This window comes from Anomaloglossus baeobatrachus, chromosome 2, assembly GCF_048569485.1.
Source record: "Anomaloglossus baeobatrachus isolate aAnoBae1 chromosome 2, aAnoBae1.hap1, whole genome shotgun sequence".
Taxonomy (NCBI): Eukaryota; Metazoa; Chordata; class Amphibia; order Anura; family Aromobatidae; genus Anomaloglossus; species Anomaloglossus baeobatrachus.
The window spans coordinates 551758787-551786465 of record NC_134354.1 but is presented as its reverse complement, the minus strand read 5'-3'; positions in this window follow the sequence as shown (position 1 = coordinate 551786465).

The window sequence follows — 27679 nt, the reverse complement described above, 5'->3', positions numbered from 1 at the left end:
TTACTGCAGTTTAAAAACAGTGATATGGAATAAGTGAATGGCATTTCCCTAAGGGTAAAAATGTAGCAGGTTACAGATGTGTATGATAGCTGACACCTGCAGGCATTGGCTCCGACTGGTTTAGGAACCGATTAGGGCCTATCAACCTCTTAAATACTGCTGTCAATCGTGACAGCTGTTTCTAAGGATTTAAAAGGCAGGATTGGGCTACTGCAATTGTAATTATGGAAGCTGATCCACCCCATTGTACCCTGAGGTCATTTGATGACTCCAGGGTATAGTGACCTGTTAGATCCTGCTATAAGCAGAGTCTAACAGGCTCTGTCCGTGAACAACTAACAGGTATCCTGCTCTACTGTACACAAGTGCATGATCAAAGTAAAAAATTCCCAGAGTGACTAAGTGAAAAAGTAAAAAAAAGTTAAAATGTAAAAAGAAAATAAAAAACACCAAAAATTCTTACAAAAATCATGAAAACCCATTTCATCAATAGAAATGTAGTATTTACAAAAACAAAATAAAACCTAAATAATTACACATAATTAGTATCGCCAAGTCTGGAATGACCAGAGCTACAAAAACTGTCACATTATTTATTCTACACGGAGAACAACTTAAAAAATAAAAGACATGCCAAAAATGTTGCTTTCTCATGATACTGATATGCAAAAATTTAATAAAAAGTGATTAAAAAGTGATGTGAAAAAAAAAAAAAAATGGTATGAATGAACACTCCAACAGAAACAAGCCCTAATATGGCTCATCCAGAAAAAAAATAAAAAATGTATAGGTCTCAAAATATGGCAATGCAAAAACATATTGCTTTTTTGAAAAATTTACTTTTTAGTGTGTAAAAGTACGAAAGCATAAATAACCATATACATCTGGTAGCGCAATAATCGTACTGAACCGAAGAACAAATCGGTCTGATCACTTTTATGGCATGGTAAACTGCGATAAAACAAACAAACAACAACATAAAACAATAAGTGAATTTCTAGTTTTTGTTTATTCTGAGTCTAAAAAGTCTGAATAAAAAGCAATCTAAAAATGTCATATACCTCAAAATGGCACCCCAAAAAATCTTCAACTTGTCGCATAAAAAATAATCCCTCATAAATAGCTGTGCACCAAAAAGAAAAAAGTTAGTGTGCCGCCCCCGCCATAGCCGATGGGCTGCTTGGATCCGGATCCACAGTGGCTCGAGGGGTCTCCGAACCCGAGGCGGGGTCACGCGGCCGCTTGAAATTAAGAAGGGGGAAAAATATTTACAAAAGTGGGATACTACCGCTGCTGCGTTTGGGAGAGAGCGCCCAGGAGCGATGGGATGGCAGCTCGGGAAGTTAACCCCTCCGTGGGCAGGGGGAATGTGTCCAAGGGCTCGGTGTTAGAAGGCTGGGGACCCATCGGGAGCAAAGGGGCAAAACGTACTCACACAGTCCAGAGATACTGACACCAACAACAGGTAAACCAAAGTCCTGAATGCCCTATAGCCTTTGATTCAACACGCTGGGTCCGTGCCCTTTTGGCGTTGCTGGTTGGTCTGAAGCCTTGTCCCTTGGCACTGTGTTTACTTTTTGTGGATCCCTTTCGCCTGAAACTACCCAGGTCCTGCTCACCCGCGTGGCTAGTGGAGTGAGCTTGCTCTCAGGGTTCACGCTTGGAATTTTCTGGACGGTTTTGGGAAGTCCTATCCCCCTTGTTGCGCTGGATTTTGGAGTGGGTGGAGAACGGCTCGTGAAGACTCCGTCCTCGTTGGGTGAATTACTGGGCTGCATAAAGCTACTTCCCAGCCTAAGGTCCGCGTACCCCGTCGTGCCCTGACCCCTGCCCGGTTGAAGCACAAGGCAGCCAAACTGCCCTCCGTGGCACTACCGTGCCCCTTGTCACTACTCCCTGCGACCGGGGTTCCAGCTCCTTCCAGGCCAGTCCAACGTCTGGCACCTGGGACGGGTACAGGAGCCCAGCTCCGCAGCGTGACCTTTTCCTGTCACTGCTGCACTCAAACTCACTACTCTGACTACTCCTTGACACTTCTGGCTCTCCTTCTACCATCCTTCCATCTGGGTGGCCCTATTCCCTTCAGGCCGCCCAATGGGTGTCTGGTGGGTGTGGTGCAGAGTGTTACTCAGGTTTTATGTATACCTGTTCTTACCAAAACCAAAGGGACAGGACCCGTAACCAAGGAGGAGCGGGTACCATGCAGAAGGGCAGATTGCACGGCACCCTTGTGACGACCTGATAGGCCAGGGGGTCACAACAGCTCTCTACAACAATTTATTACAAAATGCATTTATAACGTGTAACAGCAGTCAAACATAAAAAAAGACATAAATCTAGTATCGCTGTACTTGCATGAACCAGAAAAATAAAGTCGTGTTATCACATACCGTACAGTGAATAAAGCAAAATTAAAATGAGAACTGTTCCTGTACTGCTGTCTATTTGATTATTCTACCTCCCAAAAATCAGGATTAAACTTTTATCCTGCGTTCTCTGCCGAGCCCTAACATCGTGTTTCCATGTAAATTCCTAAAAATGCTATTCAGACAAAACCCCTTACAGAACTGTTGCGAGGGGGACCCGGGGAAGTGTGCCAAGATGGCGAAGAGGCAGCTTCCGCCGGTCAAGGTCCACTGTGTGGTGTAGGGGACCGCTGCTATGGTCGTTAGAGAGTGAGCAGGTTGTTGCTGACGATCGTCTGTTATGTAACAGACGATCTGCGTACACCGGCTCGCCCTAACCCGTGAGGGTTGTATGGGACGGGGCTTACAGCTCGGTGCACTTGTTGCACGGAGAAGCACAGTGGCGCCCACGCACGTGTGCCCAATCGGAAGTCACGAATACGTGGCACGAGGGTAGCACAGCGGTGCCCGCGCACGTGTGCTTCAATAATAAGGTGAGTCCGAGGAGGTCCCGAGGAGCTCACCGAAGGCAGGGACATGACCTGCAAAACAAGGCACTGCCGGAGCAGCAAAGGCAAAGCCCACAAGAAGACAATAATACCTGTACAGTGGCATAGCAGCACGCTGCCAGTCATCCAACAAAAGAGGATGGTCGCGTGCCGCCATATTGGAAAGCGAGGCTTTTAAGGAGGAGCAGCTCCACCCAAAGGTGGGCGCGAGGCGGAGACGACGGATTTGACCCAATCAGGATCCACGACGTCCCAGCCCGGCCAATCAGGGTTAATCACATCACCAGCCTCATCATCAAGCCGTGTGATGTCAGTGGGCGAATCAAAATCTGCCACGTGGTGCACATGCTCATTCTCCTGCCTCTGAGACATGAGGCGGGATCTGTGGCTTCACAAGATGCAGGGATTACGAGATTCTTGCTGCTTCCCTGAGTAGCTATCCTCTGCACATTGTGTAGTTTCCTGGACCTTCAGCGCTGCTGAGCAGGAGTGCTCGTGGCAGGCAAGTGATGGGAGACCACATCATTCCTTGCAACAGGGGAGCCACGTAGTTTCCTAGTCCTTTGGTGCTGCTGAGCAGGAGGACTTGTGGCAAGGAATGGGAGACATTCCTTGCAACAGGAGAGCCACGAGGTGTAACACAGAACCACTCACTAAAATAAGGTAGATAGAGGCACTTTGGACTCATCTGAACTCTGTTTTGGCAGAGTTCCACCTTTTTAGGCATCTTTTTAGCGCACAAATGTGGATGACCACAGCTCTGTGCACACCTAAAATGATGGATACCATCGGAACAGACACCAAATGGAGTCCAGAGTGTCTCCATCTACCTTACTATAGTGAGTGGTTGCATCTGAGATTTTGCCTGAATTGCATTTGTGGCGCCCTGGCCTAGCCAGGTCGTCACAGATAACACACAAACACCCCACCCCCACTAGACAGTAACATTAGCCAAACCCAAAATCCTTGTTGCCTCCCTCCAGGGTCTGTTGCCCACACCAGGTGGGGCGGAGCCAAGCGGTTGGCCCCACCCACCGATGAGTTCACAGGCCTGGAGGCGGGAAAAGTGACAGAATAGTTTAGGGAGTGGAAGTGTGAGGAATAAACACTTGGGTGTCTGGGTTTGTGGCCCAGGCACTGACAGCAAAGTTGGCAGACGGTGGTGGCCGTCTGCAGGAGTGGTGAATCAACGCGGAACCGTAGGACCGGGGTCGGGCGATGGCCCACCGGTACCGACCGGGGAGCGAAGTGAAGCCAGCACACACAGGCAGGGCCATCGGACCCCGACCAGGCTTTGAGCCACCGACAATAGTCAAATCCGAGCGTGACCGGAACCCCAGGGGTTTCCTAACAGCAAAAGTCCCGATAGAAGGCAACCGCCCACACCGTGATGGTAACAGCTACCGCCTAAGGCTAGAGACCCAAGGGACAGCGCCTGCGGGCAAACGGGCTCCTCCGGCACCCATACACCGGGGAGCGGACTACCGTTGGGAATCCATCGTAGTCAAAAAAGTACACAAAGGTGCAGGGAAAGACAGCCGCCATCACCTGTCCGGGGAGAGACACTGCAGCCGGCTGCGGGACCTGTCAATCCAGCTGTTTGGTTTACCAAGGACTTTGTGCATCTCTTACTGAGTGAGTACACCCGTGCCATCCGGCACCGCGCCGCGCTGTCCCTGCAACCCTGCACCTCACCGACCCTGCCTCCCCGTCTCACCACCGGGCCCCGGGACCACCGACCCCCTACCCACGGAGGGGGAAAACAACATCCCAGCTGCTCCCTACCATCGCTCCCGGGATCCCCGTCAAGAGCAGCGGTGGTGCCCATCTTCACCACAACCCGTGGGTGGCGTCACGGACTAAATCCCTCAAACCAACCACCCCTTTCACTCACGGGCAAGGAGTGCCACTCGAGTCTCCGCAACCGGCCTACCGCTCGAGCCACCGAGCAGCAGCTGCAGCAGCGCCGGACCTGAGCGTTAGCGAGCGCAGCACAGTGGCGTCCTCCCCACCCGCGAAACATTTTTGTTCACACAGAAACCCTGACATACTGTAAGTGCTCAGCGTAGAACACAAGAATGTGATCCCAGCCTTAAAATGTGATGTACCCTAAAATGTTATCAATAAAAGCCTAAACTTATCCTGCACAAAACCAGCCACCACTCAGGTCCGTCATCTGTCACTGGAAATATTGGGGATTTAACTGTTACTGGTAGAACAGCAACAGCTCCCATCCCCCAAATAAAATCAAGGGAAATCTCGGCTCACAAATCCAAACACACCCCTCCTTCTGAGCCAACTGTGCCTAAACCGCAGTAAGCGATTATATGTGTAGCATTATTGTAGTGAGGATAGCCCAATTCAATTACGGGCTGCACGTTGCCACAAGCACAACTGGGTATCATGAATGGCACTAGGCTGGTGTATTTGCAATTCTCCAGAAAACAATTATGGTGCAGATGTTACAAAATATTCACAGCAGCTGTAGATGAAGTCATTGAGAGGTGCAATTTTTCCAATGGAGTCACTTTTGGGGATTTTCTGGTGTTCTGTCACCTTAGGGGTTTCCAAATATTGCCTGCAAACTATTCCAGAAAAATTTGTTCTCTAAAAGCCAAATAGTCCTCCTTCCTCCTCAGACCTGACATATGGCCAAGTAGTAGTTTCTGACATTTAGGGTATTACCGCATATGGGAGAAATGGCACAATAATTTGTTGGGACCAGTTTAATCTTTTAACCCTTGTGTAACTTACAAATTTGTAGCTAATAAAAAATAATAATTTTTACCACTAAAATGTTATATTTCCATGTCCCAATGTTATAAAATTCTGAGAGGCACCTGTGGGTTCACTACACCCCTAGATAAATAAATCCTTAAGCAGTGACGTTTCTGATATGGGGCTTCTTTTATGAGTTTCTGCTGATGTGACACCTCAGGGGCTCGGCTAATGGAGGCCACATTATATTCAAATGCAATCTGTGTTTCAATAGCCAAGTATCGCTCCTTTCCATTTGACCCTCGCCGTATGCTCAAGCACTAGTGTACAACCACTTTTGGGGTACTGACATGTCCAAAAAACTACATAATAAGTTGTCTTGCCCATTTTCTCCTATTACCACTATTGTAAATGATAAATTTGGTGCTAAAACAATATTTTAGTGGAAAACATGCATTGTTTTGTTTTTCTATTTAAATGTTATAAAGTTTTGTTAATCACTTGTAGGATAAAAATGCACAGTACACCGCTAAATGAATTCCTTGAAGGTTCCAGTTTCCAAACTGGGGGTCACTTGTCAAGTATTTCTGCTATTTTAGCATGTCAGATGCTCTGCAGATGTGACATGGCTTACATAATCTATTCCAGACAAATTTACACTCTAAAAATCAAAAGCGCTCCTTCCTTTCCAAACGCTGCCATGTGCCAAAACAGCAGTTTTTGACCAAATATGGGGTATCATTGCATTTTAGAGAAATTGCTAAAACAATATTTTAGCAGAAAAAAACGTAATTTTCGTTTTCATATCCATATTTTAAAACGTTCAGTGAAGCCTCTATGGGTTCAACATGATAAATACCCTTGTAGATTAATTCCTAGATGGGTCTAGTTCCAAAATGGGTGAATTTGTGGGGGTATCTGCTACTTTGGTACTTCAGGAGCTTTGAAAGCTTTGAGACATCTGCAATTTATGCCAGCAAAATTTACATTCCAAATACCAAATGATGCTTCTTCCTTTTTTAATCCCTGCCGATTGTCCAAACAGAAGTTTTTGACATATGGGGTATTACCACGCTCATAAGAAACTGGGTAACAAACTTTAGCATTCACTTTTTTAGGTTACATTTTGCAAAAGTGCAAAATTTGGAGCTAAAGCAACATTTTTGTGAGAAAAAAATTAAAATTTAAAAAAATGACAAACCTAAAATTATCAAATTCTGTGTAGTACTTGTGGTTTCTAAAGACTCCCTGTACCCCTGCATAAAATCCATGAGGGGTGTAGTTTCCAAAATGGGGTAACTTGTGGGAGGTTTATACTGTTTAGGCAGCCAAGGGGTCCTGCAAACGTGACATGGTGCCCACCATCTATTTCGGTCAAATTTGTGTTAAGAAATTCAAATGGTGTTCCGGCCTTTCTGAGCTCTGCCGTGTGTCCAAACAAAGGTTTTGGACTACATGTGGGGTATCAGCACACTCAGAATTAATGGGGTAACAAATTTGGGATCCATTTTGTCATGCTATCCCTTTTTATTTGTATGTTTCTTCCATTCCACTATGTTGTTTTAAAGGGTTTTTTCGTTTTATCTCTGGGGGAACTCTTAAAATATTTGCTCTGGTGGAAAAGTCCGAAAACAAGCTTTGTTGGGGCACGCTGAAAAAATTGTTCTTGTAGAGGAACACTGAAAATAGGCTCTGTGCAGCACTCTTCAAATTTTGTCTCTGTGGTGGAACTCTTAAAATGTTTACTCTGTGGGGGAACTCTGAAACTGGCTCTGTGGCGGCACTCTCAAAGTTTTGGCTCTGTGGGGGAACTCTGAAAGCAGAGTTTTGGCTCTAAAGGGGAATTTTAAAACTGGCTCTATAGGGACACTTTATATTTTGACACTGTGGGGGAATTCAACATTTTTCTCTTATTAATTTTCTTACTATTTAACCATGATTACTATGGTGACACAGGTAAAATATATCTTTGTACCGTGTTAGCCAGTAGAGATAAAAAAAAGTTTGTTTAAAAGAACTGAGAGTCCTCAGCAGTTGATACCTTTTAATGGCTAACTGAAAAGATGGTAATAATTAGAGATGAGCGAACCGGTCCCGGTTCGGCTCGAGGTCGGTTCGCCAAACGGAGGTCCCGTTCGAGTTCGGCTCGTCGAACGTTCGACGAACCGAACTCGAACCGCATAGGAAACAATGGCAGGCATTCACAAACACATAAAAACACCTAGAAAACACCCTCAAAGGTGTCCAAAAGGTGACAAACAACTCAAACACATGGGAAAGTGACAAGGACATATACTCATGCGAAAACAAAACAGCTGGACAAGGAAAAAGAGGAGGACACACAGATATATGAGTATATGCAAGGAAACATCGATTCCATTATTGTGCAACTTGAGCCCTGCTCATTTTAGGCTTCCAATCTTGATAAATTGCCTGAGCTCGCCACATACGCCTTGGGGATCTTGTCGTGTCCTGCAGCCAGCGTTCTCTCGGAACCTGTCTTCAGTGCTGCTGGGGGTCTGCTGGCAGATAAGCACACGTGTCTGTCCACTGACAATGTGGACATGGCTCTCAGAGGACTTTTCTTCCCCTGTGTCAGCCAGGGGACGGGAAAGGCACGCATATTTTTGAGAGTGCTTCATGCAAAGCATCTTTTTCTTTTTCAAAAGGGGGCTCAACCGATGCCAGGCAAGTGGGGTGTGTGTGGCCCAGTTAGTGGAAACGAGGGAGACTGTGGTTGGAGTCCCCGCGCTGTGTTTATAAAAGAACCAAGATGAACAAGTCATGGCTCTCAGAGGACTTTTCTTCCCCTGTGTCAGCCAGGGGACGGGAAAGGCACGCGTATTTTTGAGAGTGCTTCATGCAAAGCATCTTTTTCTTTTTCAAAAGGGGGCTCAACCGATGCCAGTCAAGTGGGGTGTGTGTGGCCCAGTTAGTGGAAACAAGGGAGACTGTGGTTGGAGTCCCCGCGCTGTGTTTCTAAAAGAACCAAGATGAACAAGTCATGGCTCTCAGAGGACTTTTCTTCCCCTGTGTCAGCCAGGGGACGGGAAAGGCACGCGTATTTTTGAGAGTGCTTCATGCAAAGCATCTTTTTCTTTTTCAAAAGGGGGCTCAACCGATCCCAGGCAAGTGGGGTGTGTGTGGCCCAGTTAGTGGAAACGAGGGAGACTGTGGTTGGAGTCCCCTCGCTGTGTTTCTAAAAGAACCAAGATGAACAAGTCATGGCTCTCAGAAGACTTTTCTTCCCCTGGGTCAGCCAGGGGACGGGAAAGGCACGCGTATTTTTGAGAGTGCTTCATGCAAAGCATCTTTTTCTTTTTCAAAAGGGGGCTCAACCGATGCCAGGCAAGTGGGGTGTGTGTGGCCCAGTTAGTGGAAACGAGGGAGACTGTGGTTGGAGTCCCCGCGCTGTGTTTCTAAAAGAACCAAGATGAACAAGTCATGGCTCTCAGAGGACTTTTCTTCCCCTGTGTCAGCCAGGGGACGGGAAAGGCACGCGTATTTTTGAGAGTGCTTCATGCAAAGCATCTTTTTCTTTTTCAAAAGGGGGCTCAACCGATGCCAGGCAAGTGGGGTGTGTGTGGCCCAGTTAGTGGAAACGAGGGAGACTGTGGTTGGAGTCCCCTCGCTGTGTTTCTAAAAGAACCAAGATGAACAAGTCATGGCTCTCAGAGGACTTTTCTTCCCCTGGGTCAGCCAGGGGACGGGAAAGGCACGCGTATTTTTGAGAGTGCTTCATGCAAAGCATCTTTTTCTTTTTCAAAAGGGGGCTCAACCGATGCCAGGCAAGTGGGGTGTGTGTGGCCCAGTTAGTGGAAACGAGGGAGACTGTGGTTGGAGTCCCCTTGCTGTGTTTCTAAAAGAACCAAGATGAACAAGTCATGGCTCTCAGAGGACTTTTCTTCCCCTGGGTCAGCCAGGGGACGGGAAAGGCACGCGCATTTTTGAGAGTGCTTCATGCAAAGCATCTTTTTCTTTTTCAAAAGGGAAGGTCAACTGATGCCAGTCAAGTGGGGTGTGTGTGGCCCAATTAGTGGCAACGAGGGAGACTGTGGTTGGAGTCCCCTTACTGTGTTTTACATGCTTTTAGAAGGGCATGACATGGCTTAGAGGTTGACTTTCAGCATCTGGAAACTGTTGGCTACCAAAATGCTGCCTTTCCAACCTTTTTAACCGAGGATTTTCGAGACCTTATGCCCATCGCAGTGCCCCAAGAGCCGATGCCCAGGCGCCACTCCTTCTCCAACAAAGGCGTGCACGCGCTACACCAGCATGTCGCGCTAAACATCACTGATTCCTTGAGAAACTCTGTGTGACAGGGTGCATTTCACCACAGATAATTGGCCCAGTAAGCATGGACAGGGGCGTTACATGTCGCTGACTGGGCAATGGGTTACTGTGGGGAGAGATGGAGAAGGGTCTGCTGTACAAGTCTTGCCGTCCCCACGAGTTGTTTCAATCCTTCTTCTGTATGTAGAAGTTAATACACTGCTTCTGCCTCTTCAACCTCGTGTGGGTCCTCCACCTTGGCGCAAACCCTGTGTGGTCAGGCCACCCTTCCTTGTAACTGCGCACAAGGAATACCACACACCTCCTTACTATGCTGGCAGCAGAGCTCAATGCCATCAGGCGGTCAAAGGTTTACTTTGAAATGTATGGGAAATGTGAGTCACACCGCTGAGAAGTTGTGGACGGTTAGCTCTGGAGACCGAGTTTCATCAATGGTTGTCTCCACTCAACCAGCAGCCAGGGAAGGCCGGGTGCGACAATGATGCAAACATGGGTGCGGCCCTTCGCTGTGACAATGTGACACACGTGCCTTGTGTGGTTCACGTGTTGAACCTGGTTGTCCAGCAATTTTTAAAGCACTATCCTGGCCCACATGGCCTTCTGCAGAGAGCACGGTGTAATGCCTTCCTTGATCCACACACTCAGATGGGCTGTAAATGATAGGCTAGAGGGAAGCCACTCACCAAGCAGGACCCCTAGAACCCTGAAACCCTTTAACCTCTATACAGGGATTAGGAATTACACAGGGCCCAAGGTGATTAATACCTGTGGAAGGCTGCAGTTCCAGAGAATAGTAGTCAGGCAGGGTCAAAACATTAATTGAGGAACAGGAACAGAATGGGACGGCCAGGACTTAATCAGAAAACAAGCAGAGGTGAAATGCGGATCGGCCAACAAGGTACATAAACAGCAAGCAGGAAAAGTAGTCAGGTAACAAGCACACAAAATCATAAAACTGAACTGGGGGTAAAAGCAGAGCTATGTCTGGCAGTGGTCTGCAGACAGGATGGGCATAAAAAAGGGTGTGGTGTCTTCCCATTGGTTGTAGCTGAATGATGGTATTTCATCTGTGAGATACCCACCAGCTACATTCAGCCAGAGATTCTGCATCTGTCAAGGTAATGCAGCCCAGTGGGTGAGCATAACCTGCGTCCACCTGCGCCGCTGGCATCGACTCCTCTCCCATCATCAGCACTATGCATGAAAGAAACACGTTGTCACCTGGCGACCGGAGTACAAATTGACGGAGAGTACTCCGTTGGTGACTTAACAGCCGTGTGCGGCAATGATGCAAACATGGCTGCGGGCCATCGTCAGGGCAATGTGACACACGTGCCTTGTATGGCTCACGTGTTGAACCTAATTCTCCAGCAATTTTTAAAACACCATCACGGCCTACATGGCCTTGTGCAGCGGGCACGCTCGCTATGTGCTCACTTCCATCGTGCGCACACAGCAGCTCAACAACTTTCGTCGCTACAGAAGTCTTTAGGTCTGGTGGTTAAATGCCTGAAATGCGATGTGCCCACACGCAGGAATTTGAATCTGCACATGTTGCAGCGTTTGTGGCAGCACCGCCGAACCCTGCTGCAATACGTTATGACATATAGCCGGGGATAACTTGATCCAGAGGTGGTGCAGATCATGCTGCTGGAGTGGTGTCAGATCAAGGACCTATGCACCCTGCTACACAGTTTACAAATGTCGACGAAGATGTTTAGCACTGGCAATGTCATTCTCAGCGTGACAATTCTGGTCATCTACATGATGGAGCACACTGTAATTATTATTCAGAGTCAGGTGTTGGGACAAGAGGAAGGGGAGGAAGTACAGGAGGAGTCATATGCGGAAGGGATAACAAGATCTACGAGGTCCAGATGGTCAGCGGCACCTATGCGGCAGTCATGGTGAGGGAGAGGGATTAACAAGGGCGCATAGTATCAGCAAAAAGTGTTGAGGAAGGTGCAGGAGCCCATGAAGAAATGGAGGACGAACTGGCGATGGGCATGGAAGACTCAGCAGATGAGTGAGAGCTTGCTCACATTTCGGTTGTGCGAGGTTGTGGGGAGAGGGCAGAGGAAGGAGGCACGATTCTCACCTCTCTGCCACCAACACACCAAGGACTTGGTCCTCCTGGATGCACAAGACACATGAGCGCCTTCTTGCTGCACTACCTACAACATGACCCTCGGATTGTACGAATTCAAAGTAATCCAGAATACTGGGTTGCCCCACTGTTAGATCCCCGGTACAAGACAAAATTTGGCGAAATAATTCCTGCTATAGAAATGGACGCACGTATACAGGAGTATCTGCAGAATGTGGTACGCAATCTTAGATCTGCTTTTCCACTAAACACCAGTGCTGCACAGAGTGAATCTCAACGCTTTGTCATGGATAGGAGGAAATGGTCTTTTACTTGTCCACATCTGAGGGACCGAGGGCTGGCTGCTGTGCTGAGATGGCGTTGAGTACGGTGTCCCTGCAGAGTTGCACTTTTGGTCATATACCAAAATGAGTTGAAAAAGGACAGATGCTGGTGGAAAAGGGAACAGGTGTGTTGGAAAGGGGAAAAAAGTTTTGGTCCGTGGATTTGGTGGTTAAGCAACAGTAACATTTGCTGAAGAAACACCATCTGTTACAGTGGGACTGGCAGATTTGGATAAAGTGGTATATACTATGTTACCGCTATATAACGTAAATTAATAAGAAAAGAAAGAGAAAGGTATATATCGCCATCAGCAGTCAGTGTCCACCGTGCTCCCAGTTGGAAAAGGAGAGGTTGGCAACTGGAAGGTTTGGTGGAGGATACAGAGCTGTGTGGCTATGAAACTAATAGTAGCCTGAACCGAGTTAGACGCCATTCGGATCTGGAGACTGGGAGCCCTGTTAGCGTCACAGGGTCCACATGCCCACCCAGCCCAGGAACTCCCTGTTAACAACACAGGGGCCATTGAGTACGCTGACCGTGTGCGTAGGGGCACACCTGTGGACAGCAGGCGCATCAGCAGCAGCAGGCCTGTTAATGCCACTGGGCTGCACAAGCAGGACTGGTAGGACAGGAGCTGGTCTTAACCGTTCTGCGTTACCAACTGTGGTGGTGGCCTGCATCGACACCCTATCCCTGCCTACCTCTGGCCTAAAGCCGCAATGGGTTCAACACATGGAGGTGTGCTCTTTCAGAGCATAATAGAAGACTGAGCACCTCCTTGTTGGCTCCAGCCCCTTTTATAACCTGGGTCCGCCCCAAACCAGGGTAAACCACAATGCACCTCCTGGAGACAAAAGTAGAGTGACACGTCATGAGTGGCATAACTAGCGTCCTATTTGGAACCGCAACTTCAATGATGACCTCATGGCTGCCATGACCCAAACACCTCACCAGTCATTGTCTGACCATCAATAATGCGGTGACAAGTCATAGAGGTGGGCCTCTGCAAGCCATTTGGGAGGACACCTGATGCCCTGTGGTCTATATGGGACCCCCACATCAGGGGCAGGGCCAAAGAGTTCATTACCGGACCTAGTCTCTGATGCAGTAAGTGCCTGAGCATGCTCAGTAGCATGAAATACAGTCTCTGAAAAAAGACTATCAGCTTTAGCATGGTGTCTAGGCACAAAACAGGACTTAGACCCGGCACGGAATGCAAGTACCTGTGCAAAGAGGCTTTTCACACTTAGGGGCACTTTGCACACTGCGACATCGCAGGTGCGATGTCGGTGGGGTCAAATTGAAAATGACGCACTTCCGGCATCGCATGCGACATCGCAGTGTGTAAAGGCTGGATGATACGATTAACGAGCGCAAAAGCGTCGTAATTGTATTATCGGTGCAGCGTCGGCGTAATCCATGATTACGCTGACGCGACGGTCCGATGTTGTTCCTCGCTCCTGCGGCATCACACATCGCTGTGTGTGAAGTCGCAGGAGCGAGGAACGTCTCCTACCGGCCTCACTGCGGCTTCCGTAGGATATGCGGAAGGAAGGAGGTGGGCAGGATGTTTACATCCTGCTCATCTCCGCCCCTCCGCTCTGATTGGCTGCTTGCCGTGTGACGTCGCAGTGACGCCGCACGACCCGCCCCCTTAACAAGGAGGCGGGTCGCCGGCCACAGGGACGTCGCACGGCAGGTGAGTGTGTGTGTGAAGCTGGCGTAGCGATAACTTTCGCTACGCCAGCTATCACCACATATCGCTGCTGCGACGGGGGCGGGCACTATCGCACTCGGCATCGCAGCATCGGGCTGCGATGTCGTAGTGTGCAAAGCCCGCCTTAGTGTGGGAGCATGCGCTGTATCCCGAAATGAAGACTTAGCGTCAGGGATGGCACAGTCAGGCTGAGCATACTCACTAGGCGAAACACTGTAATTAGGCTGCAGCTGGGGTAAATCGGCACACGCATGCGCACTAGGTGCCTCTCCACACTTAGACGTGGAGGAGAAATTGCTCTTGGAGATGCTGTCTATGAACAGAAGGAAAAGCTAAAGGAAGCCTGACTTTCTATCCCTCCGAATTATCAAATGCAGCAATGAATTCCCTGAGTTTGCTATAACATTAGAGTAGCAAAATGTGCATGAGGGTGTCATGTAGAGGTGCTATAAATAGCTTGGCACCAGTGGGGCACTAATGGAATACAACAGCCAGTTCTATGATGCCACTAAATGGCAGTATTTTTTGCTATCATTATAGCTTATTAAAAACAGAGCAGGAGGGTGTCATGCAGAGGTGATAGAAATAGCTTGGCACCAGTGGGGCACTAATGGAATACAACAGCCAGTTCTATGATGCCACTAAATGGCAGTATTTTTTGCTATCATTATAGCTCATTAAAAACAGAGCAGGAGGGTGTCACGCAGAGGTGCTGCACATAGATTTGCACCAGTGTTGCACTAATGGAGTACAACAGCCACTTCTTGTATGCCACTAGGTACACTGAGTGTTTGCTAGTATAATGGCTTAGTAACAATGAGTTTGAGTGTGCAATGCAGGCAGAGGTGCTGCAAATATCTGTGCACTAGTGGGACTATACAGAAGTCCAATAGCCACGTTTAGGATGCCACTAAGTTCACTGAGTGTTTGCTAGTATAATGGCTTAGTAACAATGAGTTTGAGTGTGCAATGCAGGCAGACGTGCTGCAAATATCTTTGCACTAGTTTGACTACACAAAAGTACAATAGCCACGTTTAGGATGCCACTAGGTACACTGACTGTTTGCTAGTATAATGGCTTAGTTAAAAAGAGTTGGAGTTAGCAATGCAGGCAGACTTGCTGCAAATATCTTTCCACTAGTTTGACTACACAAAAGTACAATAGCCACGTTTAGGATGCCACTAGGTACACTGACTGTTTGCTAGTATAATGGCTTAGTTAAAAAGAGTTGGAGTGTGCAATGCAGGCAGACATGCTGCAAATATCTTTACAATAGTGTGAATAGACAAAAGTACAATAGCCACGTTTAGGATGCCACTAGGTACACTGACTGTTTGCTAGTATAATGGCTCAGTTAAAAAGAGTTGGAGTGTGCAATGCAGGCAGACATGCTGCAAATATCTTTACAATAGTGTGAATAGACAAAAGTACAATAGCCACGTTTAGGATGCCACTAGGTACACTGACTGTTTGCTAGTATAATGGCTTAGTTAAAAAGAGTTGGAGTGTGCAATGCAGGCAGACATGCTGCAAATATCTTTACAATAGTGTGAATAGACAAAAGTACAATAGCCACGTTTAGGATGCCACTAGGTACACTGACTGTTTGCTAGAATAATGGCTTAGTTAAAAAGAGTTGGAGTGTGCAATGCAGGCAGACATGCTGCAAATATCTTTACAATAGTGTGAATAGACAAAAGTACAATAGCCACGTTTAGGATGCCACCAGGTACACTGACTGTTTGCTAGTATAATGGCTTAGTTAAAAAGATTTGGAGTGTGCAATGCAGGCAGACATGCTGCAAATATCTTTACAATAGTGTGAATAGACAAAAGTACAATAGCCACGTTTAGGATGCCACTAGGTACACTGACTGTTTGCTAGTATAATGGCTTAGTTAAAAAGAGTTGGAGTGTGCAATGCAGGCAGACATGCTGCAAATATCTTTACAATAGTGTGAATAGACAAAAGTACAATAGCCACGTTTAGGATGCCACTAGGTACACTGACTGTTTGCCAGTATAATGGCTTAGTTAAAAAGAGTTGGAGTGTGCAATGCAGGCAGACATGCTGCAAATATCTTTGCACTAGTTTGACTACACAAAAGTACAATAGCCACGTTTAGGATGCCACTAGGTACACTGACTGTTTGCTAGTATAATGGCTTAGTTAAAAAGAGTTTGAGTGTGCAATGCAGGCAGACGTGCTGCAAATATCTTTGCACTAGCTTGACTAGACAAAAGTACAATAGCCACGTTTAGGATGCCACTAGGTACACTGACTGTTTGCTAGTATAATGGCTTAGTTAAAAAGAGTTGGAGTGTGCAATGCAGGCAGACATGCTGCAAATATCTTTACAATAGTGTGAATAGACAAAAGTACAATAGCCACGTTTAGGATGCCACTAGGTACACTGACTGTTTGCTAGTATAATGGCTTAGTTAAAAAGAGTTGGAGTGTGCAATGCAGGCAGACATGCTGCAAATATCTTTGCACTAGTTTGACTACACAAAAGTACAATAGCCACGTTTAGGATGCCACTAGGTACTCTGACTGTTTGCTAGTATAATGGCTTAGTTAAAAAGAGTTGGAGTGTGCAATGCAGGCAGACATGCTGCAAATATCTTTACAATAGTGTGAATAGACAAAAGTACAATAGCCACGTTCAGGATGCCACTAGGTACACTGACTGCTAGTATAATGGCTTAGTTAAAAAGAGTTGGAGTGTGCAATGCAGGCAGACGTGCTGCAAATGTCTTAGCACTAGTGTGACTAGACAAAAGTCCAATAGCCACGTTTAGGATGCCACTAAGTTCACTGAGTGTTTGCTAATATAATGGCTTAGTAACAATGAGTTTGAGTGTGCAATGCAGGCAGACGTGCTGCAAATATCATTGCACTAGTTTGACTACACAAAAGTACAATAGCCACGTTTAGGATGCCACTAGGTACACTGACTGTTTGCTAGTATAATGGCTTAGTTAAAAAGAGTTGGAGTGTGCAATGCAGGCAGACATGCTGCAAATATCTTTGCACTAGTTTGACTACACAAAAGTACAATAGCCACGTTTAGGATGCCACTAGGTACACTGACTGTTTGCTAGTATAATGGCTTAGTTAAAAAGAGTTTGAGTGTGCAATGCAGGCAGACGTGCTGCAAATATCTTTCCACTAGTTTGACTAGACAAAAGTCCAATAGCCACGTTTAGGATGCCACTAGGTACACTGACTGTTTGATAGTATAATGGCTTAGTTAAAAAGAGTTGGAGTGTGCAATGCAGGCAGACATGCTGCAAATATCTTTACAATAGTGTGAATAGACAAAAGTACAATAGCCACGTTTAGGATGCCACTAGGTACACTGACTGTTTGCTAGTATAATGGCTTAGTTAAAAAGAGTTGGAGTGTGCAATGCAGGCAGACATGCTGCAAATATCTTTACAATAGTGTGAATAGACAAAAGTACAATAGCCACGTTTAGGATGCCACTAGGTACACTGACTGTTTGCTAGTATAATGGCTTAGTTAAAAAGAGTTGGAGTGTGCAATGCAGGCAGACATGCTGCAAATATCTTTACAATAGTGTGAATAGACAAAAGTACAATAGCCACGTTTAGGATGCCACTAGGTACACTGACTGTTTGCTAGTATAATGGCTCAGTTAAAAAGAGTTGGAGTGTGCAATGCAGGCAGACATGCTGCAAATATCTTTACAATAGTGTGAATAGACAAAAGTACAATAGCCACGTTTAGGATGCCACTAGGTACACTGACTGTTTGCTAGTATAATGGCTTAGTTAAAAAGAGTTGGAGTGTGCAATGCAGGCAGACATGCTGCAAATATCTTTACAATAGTGTGAATAGACAAAAGTACAATAGCCACGTTTAGGATGCCACTAGGTACACTGACTGTTTGCTAGTATAATGGCTTAGTTAAAAAGAGTTGGAGTGTGCAATGCAGGCAGACATGCTGCAAATATCTTTACAATAGTGTGAATAGACAAAAGTACAATAGCCACGTTTAGGATGCCACTAGGTACACTGACTGTTTGCTAGTATAATGGCTTAGTTAAAAAGAGTTGGAGTGTGCAATGCAGGCAGACATGCTGCAAATATCTTTACAATAGTGTGAATAGACAAAAGTACAATAGCCACGTTTAGGATGCCACTAGGTACACTGACTGTTTGCTAGTATAATGGCTTAGTTAAAAAGAGTTGGAGTGTGCAATGCAGGCAGACATGCTGCAAATATCTTTACAATAGTGTGAATAGACAAAAGTACAATAGCCACGTTTAGGATGCCACTAGGTACACTGACTGTTTGCTAGTATAATGGCTTAGTTAAAAAGAGTTGGAGTGTGCAATGCAGGCAGACATGCTGCAAATATCTTTACAATAGTGTGAATAGACAAAAGTACAATAGCCACGTTTAGGATGCCACTAGGTACACTGACTGTTTGCTATTATAATGGCTTAGTTAAAAAGAGTTGGAGTGTGCAATGCAGGCAGACATGCTGCAAATATCTTTGCACTAGCTTGACTAGACAAAAGTACAATAGCCACGTTTAGGATGCCACTAGGTACACTGACTGTTTGCTAGTATAATGGCTTAGTTATAATGAGTTGGAGTGTGCAATGCAGGCAGACATGCTGCAAATATCTTTACAATAGTGTGAATAGACAAAAGTACAATAGCCACGTTTAGGATGCCACTAGGTACACTGACTGCTAGTATAATGGCTTAGTTAAAAAGAGTTGGAGTGTGCAATGCAGGCAGACGTGCTGCAAATGTCTTTGCACTAGTGTGACTAGACAAAAGTCCAATAGCCACGTTTAGGATGCCACTAAGTTCACTGAGTGTTTGCTAGTATAATGGCTTAGTAACAATGAGTTTGAGTGTGCAATGCAGGCAGACATGCTGCAAATATCTTTGCACTAGTTTGACTACACAAAAGTACAATAGCCACGTTTAGGATGCCACTAGGTACACTGACTGTTTGCTAGTATAATGGCTTAGTTAAAAAGAGTTGGAGTGTGCAATGCAGGCAGACATGCTGCAAATATCTTTTCACTAGTTTGACTACACAAAAGTACACTAGCCACGTTTAGGATGCCACTAGGTACACTGACTGTTTGCTAGTATAATGGCTTAGTTAAAAAGAGTTGGAGTGTGCAATGCAGGCAGACATGCTGCAAATATCTTTGCACTAGTTTGACTACACAAAAGTACACTAGCCACGTTTAGGATGCCACTAGGTACACTGACTGTTTGCTAGTATAATGTCTTAGTTAAAAAAAGTTTGAGTGTGCAATGCAGGCAGACGTGCTGCAAATATCTTTCCACTAGTTTGACTACACAAAAGTACAATAGCCACGTTTAGGATGCCACTAGGTACACTGACTGTTTGCTAGTATAATGGCTTAGTTAAAAATAGTTGGAGTGTGCAATGCAGGCAGACATGCTGCAAATATCTTTACAATAGTGTGAATAGACAAAAGTACAATAGCCACGTTTAGGATGCCACTAGGTACACTGACTGTTTGCTAGTATAATGGCTTAGTTAAAAAGAGTTGGAGTGTGCAATGCAGGCAGACATGCTGCAAATATCTTTGCACTAGTGATGAGCGAGTACTAAAAAGCTCGGGTGCTCGAAGCTCGGGCCGAGCCTCCCAAGATACTCGTGTACTCGGCCCGAGCAACGAGCCCAATGTTATCCTATGGGAGACCCGAGTATTTTTGTGAAATGACCTCCCGGCAGCATGGAGAAACCCTAAAAATGTCACAAAAGTCTCAGAAGAGTGCTCAAATGACATGGCAACAGCATGGGGAAGACCCCTTGAAGCATTTATCACTCAAAAGTCACAGCTGTGAACAATTTTGTCCGCGTTTTACGCCATTTTTACGGACTCACCAGAAAACCTTCCAAAATGACCCCAAAATGATTTTTCATGGCAGAAATGTTAAGGGCACATACCCAATAGTGAGATAGAGCTGGTGTATGTTACTTTTTGAGATTAATACATGAAAGATTTTACGTGAAAACATTGTGTGGCACTCCGATGTCCCTGAGAAGAGACGTACATGAAGGCCTCTTGAGTCTAATGTGCCCATTTTGAGGAAGTGAGTCTTTGTAGTATTTTCCTTTGCCAGGGCAGTCCAAAATTGTGAGGTTCACCAATGTCCCTGGATAGAGACGTGCATGATGGCCTGTAAACCTGAAGTGCCCATTGTAAGGAAGTGGGTCTATTTCAGTATAGCCCTTTGCCAGGGCAGCCAAAAATTGGGAGGCTCCACATTGTCCCTGGATAGAGACGTGCATGATGGCCTGTAAACCTGAAGTGCCCATTGTAAGGAAGTGGGTCTATTTCAGTATAGCCCTTTGCCAGGGCAGCCAAAAATTGGGAGGCTCCACATTGTCCCTGGATAGAGACGTGCATGATGGCCTGTAAACCTGAAGTGCCCATTGTAAGGAAGTGGGTCTATTTTAGTATAGCCCTTTGCCAGGGCAGCCAAAAATTGGGAGGCTCCACATTGTCCCTGGATAGAGACGTGCATGATGGCCTGTAAACCTGAAGTGCCCATTGTAAGGAAGTGGGTCTATTTTAGTATAGCCCTTTGCCAGGGCAGCCAAAAATTGGGAGGCTCCACATTGTCCCTGGATAGAGACGTGCATGATGGCCTGTAAACCAGAAGTGCCCATTGTAAGGAAGTGGGTCTATTTCAGTATAGCCCTTTGCCAGGGCAGCCAAAAATTGGGAGGCTCCACATTGTCCCTGGATAGAGACGTGCATGATGGCCTGTAAACCTGAAGTGCCCATTGTAAGGAAGTGGGTCTATTTCAGTATAGCCCTTTGCCAGGGCAGCCAAAAATTGGGAGGCTCCACATTGTCCCTGGATAGAGACGTGCATGATGGCCTGTAAACCTGAAGTGCCCATTGTAAGGAAGTGGGTCTATTTTAGTATAGCCCTTTGCCAGGGCAGCCAAAAATTGGGAGGCTCCACATTGTCCCTGGATAGAGACGTGCATGATGGCCTGTAAACCTGAAGTGCCCATTGTAAGGAAGTGGGTCTATTTCAGTATAGCCCTTTGCCAGGGCAGCCAAAAATTGGGAGGCTCCACATTGTCCCTGGATAGAGACGTGCATGATGGCCTGTAAACCTGAAGTGCCCATTGTAAGGAAGTGGGTCTATTTCAGTATAGCCCTTTGCCAGGGCAGCCAAAAATTGGGAGGCTCCACATTGTCCCTGGATAGAGACGTGCATGATGGCCTGTAAACCTGAAGTGCCCATTGTAAGGAAGTGGGTCTATTTCAGTATAGCCCTTTGCCAGGGCAGCCAAAAATTGGGAGGCTCCACATTGTCCCTGGATAGAGACGTGCATGATGGCCTGTAAACCTGAAGTGCCCATTGTAAGGAAGTGGGTCTATTTTAGTATAGCCCTTTGCCAGGGCAGCCAAAAATTGGGAGGCTCCACATTGTCCCTGGATAGAGACGTGCATGATGGCCTGTAAACCTGAAGTGCCCATTGTAAGGAAGTGGGTCTATTTCAGTATAGCCCTTTGCCAGGGCAGCCAAAAATTGGGAGGCTCCACATTGTCCCTGGATAGAGACGTGCATGATGGCCTGTAAACCTGAAGTGCCCATTGTAAGGAAGTGGGTCTATTTCAGTATAGCCCTTTGCCAGGGCAGCCAAAAATTGGGAGGCTCCACATTGTCCCTGGATAGAGACGTGCATGATGGCCTGTAAACCTGAAGTGCCCATTGTAAGGAAGTGGGTCTATTTCAGTATAGCCCTTTGCCAGGGCAGCCAAAAATTGGGAGGCTCCACATTGTCCCTGGATAGAGACGTGCATGATGGCCTGTAAACCTGAAGTGCCCATTGTAAGGAAGTGGGTCTATTTTAGTATAGCCCTTTGCCAGGGCAGCCAAAAATTGGGAGGCTCCACATTGTCCCTGGATAGAGACGTGCATGATGGCCTGTAAACCTGAAGTGCCCATTGTAAGGAAGTGGGTGTATTTCAGTATAGCCCTTAGGCAGGGCAGCCAAAAATTGGGAGGCTCCACGTTGTCCCTGGGTAGAGACGTGCATGAGGGCCTCAAAACATTGTTCCCATTGCAAAGGAGCGGGTCTCCTGTCGTTGTAATGTCCATTCTGCAAAGAATGGGCGAAAAAATTTACCACTGGGGGTATACCTGAAACAAAGACCTAACTATTGTAACGGTCATCATGATGGCGCATGAGGAGAAGGAGGAGCAGTCCAGCGATTATCCAAAGTCGAGAAGTGTACCCATGGGTGAGTGGAGGTACATGGCAAACTTTAAACTCCGCTCTCATTTGCTGGTGGTGTGGTGAAGTCTGGCCCAATCCAACCCTTGTTCATCTTTATCAGAGTCAGCCTGTCAGCATTTTCAGTTGACAGGCGGGTGCGTTTATCTGTAATGATTCCACCTGCGGCACTAAAAACACGCTCTGACAAAACGCTAGCAGCAGGGCAGGCCAGGACTTCCAAGGCGTAGAGAGCCAATTCATGCCACGTGTCCAGCTTGGATACCCAATAATTGTAAGGCACAGAGGAATGTCGGAGTACAGTTGTTCGATCTGCAAGGTACTCCTTCAGCATCTGGGCAAACTTAGGATTTCTTGTGGCACTACCCCGCACCTCAGGGGCTGTGGTACGTGAGGGGCTGAGAAAACTGTCCCACATCTTAAAGACTGTTCCCCTACCTCTGGCGGATTGGACTTGTGCCTCTCTCGGCTGTACGCCTCGGTTGTCCACTGATTCCTGACCTATGCCGCTAGCGTTTTGTGAGGGGAATGCTTTGCCTACTTCCGTGAGTATGGCCTTCCGAAACAGCTGCATTTTGGTTGACCTCTCCTCCACGGGAATAAGAGACAAAAAGTTCTCCTTGTAGCGTGGGTCTAACAGTGTTACCAACCAGTAATGATTGTCGGCCAAGATGTTCTTAACGCGAGGGTCACGAGACAGGCAGCTTACCATAAAGTCAGCCATGTGCGCCAGACTCTTAACAGCCAGGACTTCAGTAGCCTGACCAACAAGATGACTGAACATGCTGTCCTCCTCCTCCTCCTCCTCCTCCTCCTCCTCATCTACCCTGTCCTCTGGCCAGCCACGCTGAATCGAGGATATGACTGGTGTGCATGTCATATCCTCAATTTGGCCGGAGAGTTGCTCCATGTCTTCATCCTCCTCCTCGTCATAGTCCTCCACTGCACGTTGTGATGAGACGAGGCTGGGCTGTGTGTTATCACCCACACCCACTACTGTTTCTTGCTGCAACTCATCGCGCTCCGCCTGCAATGCATCATGTTTGTTTTTCAGCAGGGACCGTTTTAGAAGGCAGAGTAGCGGTATGGTGACGCTAATAATGGCGTCATCACCACTCACCATCTTGGTGGAGTCCTCAAAGTTTTGGAGGATGGTACATAGGTCTGACATCCATCTCCACTCCTCAGGTGTTATGTGTGGAGTTTGACCCATTTCCCGACGGCTTAGGTGATGCAGGTACTCAACAACTGCCCTCTTCTGCTCACATATCCTGACCAACATGTGCAGAGTTGAATTCCAACGCGTGGGGACATCACACACCAGTCTGTGAGCCGGAAGATGCAAACTGCGCTGAAAGCCGGCAAGGCCGGCTGAAGCAGTAGGTGACTTTCGAAAATGTGCAGACAGGCGGCGAACTTTTACCAGCAGATCAGACAGCTCTGGGTATGACTTTATAAACCGCTGAACCACGAGGTTGAGCACATGGGCCACGCATGGAACATGTGTCAGCTGGCCTCGCCTCAAAGCCGCCACCAGGTTCCGGCCATTGTCACAAACGACCTTTCCTGGCTTTAGGTTCAGAGGTGTGAGCCAGTGATCTGCCTGCTGTTTCAGAGCTGTCCACAGCTCTTCTGCATTGTGGGGTTTGTCACCTATGCAGATTAGCTTCAGCACAGCCTGTTGCCGCTTCGCCGAGGCAGTGCTGCAGTGCTTCCAGCTTGTGACTGGTGTGGAGGGCACAGTGGATGAGGATGCGCAGGAGGAGGAGGAGGCTGAAGAGCATGACATTCCGGAGCTGTAGAGTGTGGGTGAAACACTGACTGAGGTAGGGCCTGCAAACCTTGGTGTGGGAAGGACGTGTTCCGTCCCTCGCTCAGACTGGGTCCCAGCTTCCACAATATTAACCCAGTGTGCCGTCAACGAGATGTAGCGGCCTTGCCCACAAGCACTTGTCCACGTGTCTGTGGTTAGGTGGACCTTGGGTGAAACAGCGTTGTTCAGGGCACGTGTGATGTTTTGTGACACGTGGTTATGCAACGCGGGGACGGCACACCGGGAGAAATAGTGGCGGCTGGGGACCGAGTAACGTGGGACAGCTGCCGCCATCAGGTCACGGAATGCTTCTGTCTCCACCAGCCTAAAAGGCAACATTTCCAGCGCAAGCAGTCGCGAAATGTTAGCATTTAGAACTGTGGCATGTGGGGTGTTGGCAGTGTATTTGCGCCTGCGTTCAAAGGTTTGCTGAATGGATAACTGAACGCTGCGCTGGGACAAGGACGTGCTTGATGATGGTGTTCTTTCTGCGTAGGCAACTGCAGGTGCAGGAGTGGAGGAGGCTTGTTCGCAGGCAGCATGGACAGAGGATTGGCTCGCATGCACAACCAGCGAAGACGTAGCAGTGACATCAGCAAACACTGCTCCTCGACTCTGTTGTACTTCCCACAAAGTCGGGTGCTTGGCTGACATGTGCCTGATCATGCTGGTGGTGGTCAGGCTGCTAGTTTTGGTACCCCTGCTGATGCTGGCACGGCAGGTGTTGCAAATGGCCTTTTTTGAATCATCTGGATCCAACTTAAAAAACTGCCAGACTCGTGAAGACCTAACATTTGTACAGGCACCTTGTGTCGTCGTGTTGTTCCGGGGAACGGTTGCCTGACTTCTGCCTGGGGCCACCACCCTGCTTCTTACTGCCTGTTGTGATGCTACGCCTCCCTCCCCCTGTGCACTGCTGTCCTCGCTCTGCATATCCTCCTGCCAGGTTGGGTCAGTTACTGGATCATCCACCACGTCGTCTTCCTCTTCCGCACCCTGCTCCTCCTCCTGACTTGCTGACAATTGTGTCTCATCATCGTCCACCACTTGTTGAGACACGTTGCCAACTTCGTGAGAACGTGGCTGCTCAAATATTTGGCCATCTGTACAGACGATCTCCTCATGACCCACTTCAATATGAGCTGGCGAGAGGCCAGAATGTGTGAATGGAAACGTGAACAGCTCTTCCGAGTGTCCAAGTGTGGGATCATTAATGTCCGAGGAGGACGTGTACTCAGCCTGGTGGTAGGAAGGAGGATCAGGTTCAGAAATGTGCGGTGCAGTATCACGGCTACTGACACTTGACCGTGTGGAAGACAGAGTGTTTGTGGTGGTGCCAATCTGACTGGAAGCATTATCCGCTATCCAACTAACAACCTGTTGACACTGGTCTTGGTTCAAGAGCGGTGTACTGCTGCGGGCCCCAAGAATTTGGGACAGGACGTGCGAGCGACTAGATGTGGCCCTTTGTTGTGGCGAAATTAGAGCTTGCCCACGACCTCGGCCTCTGCCTGCACCACCATCACGTCCACTTCCTTGTTCCTTGCCAATGCCCTTGCGCATTTTGCAATGCTGTGCACTGCTGACGTGTATATTCACTACTTGTGCGTTATATCAAAGTTTCTGGAAATTGCACACAAGTGCACCTGTACGCTGCCACCGACAGGCACACACGTGCGGTTTTTAAATGCAAGCACGGACGCACTAAGAACCTAACACAGGTTTTAGGAGCAAAAATTAAGAACTCTGACACTATCAGCCACTGCTGACTGACGTGTATTATACACTACACTTGTGCGTTATATAATAGTTTGGTAAACGCACACCAGTGCACCTGTACGCTGCCACCAACAGGCACACACGTGCGGTTTTAAAAACCAAGCACGGACGCAATAATAACCTAACACAGGTTTTAGGAGCAAAAATTAAGAACTCTGACACTATCAGCCACTGCTGACTGACGTGTATTATACACTACACTTGTGCGTTATATAATAGTTTGGTAAAAACGCACACCAGTGCACCTGTACGCTGCCACCAACAGGCACACACGTGCGGTTTTAAAAACCAAGCACGGACGCAATAATAACCTAACACAGGTTTTAGGAGCAAAAATTAAGAACTCTGACACTATCAGCCACTGCTGACTGACGTGTATTATACACTACACTTGTGCGTTATATAATAGTTTGGTAAACGCACACCAGTGCACCTGTACGCTGCCACCAACAGGCACACACGTGCGGTTTTAAAAACCAAGCACGGACGCAATAATAACCTAACACAGGTTTTAGGAGCAAAAATTAAGAACTCTGACACTATCAGCCACTGCTGACTGACGTGTATTATACACTACACTTGTGCGTTATATAATAGTTTGGTAAACGCACACCAGTGCACCTGTACGCTGCCACCAACAGGCACACACGTGCGGTTTTAAAAACCAAGCACGGACGCAATAATAACCTAACACAGGTTTTAGGAGCAAAAATTAAGAACTCTGACACTATCAGCCACTGCTGACTGACGTGTATTATACACTACACTTGTGCGTTATATAATAGTTTGGTAAAAACGCACACCAGTGCACCTGTACGCTGCCACCAACAGGCACACACGTGCGGTTTTAAAAACCAAGCACGGACGCAATAATAACCTAACACAGGTTTTAGGAGCAAAAATTAAGAACTCTGACACTATCAGCCACTGCTGACTGACGTGTATTATACACTACACTTGTGCGTTATATAATAGTTTGGTAAAAACGCACACCAGTGCACCTGTACGCTGCCACCAACAGGCACACACGTGCGGTTTTAAAAACCAAGCACGGACGCAATAATAACCTAACACAGGTTTTAGGAGCAAAAATTAAGAACTCTGACACTATCAGCCACTGCTGACTGACGTGTATTATACACTACACTTGTGCGTTATATAATAGTTTGGTAAACGCACACCAGTGCACCTGTACGCTGCCACCAACAGGCACACACGTGCGGTTTTAAAAACCAAGCACGGACGCAATAATAACCTAACACAGGTTTTAGGAGCAAAAATTAAGAACTCTGACACTATCAGCCACTGCTGACTGACGTGTATTATACACTACACTTGTGCGTTATATAATAGTTTGGTAAAAACGCACACCAGTGCACCTGTACGCTGCCACCAACAGGCACACACGTGCGGTTTTAAAAACCAAGCACGGACGCAATAATAACCTAACACAGGTTTTAGGAGCAAAAATTAAGAACTCTGACACTATCAGCCACTGCTGACTGACGTGTATTATACACTACACTTGTGCGTTATATAATAGTTTGGTAAACGCACACCAGTGCACCTGTACGCTGCCACCAACAGGCACACACGTGCGGTTTTAAAAACCAAGCACGGACGCAATAATAACCTAACAGGTTTTTTTGGGGAGCGACAATTACAGTACAGACAAGTCAGACACTATCTGGACTGTTTTACACTGTGTACACCAGCCCCAGATA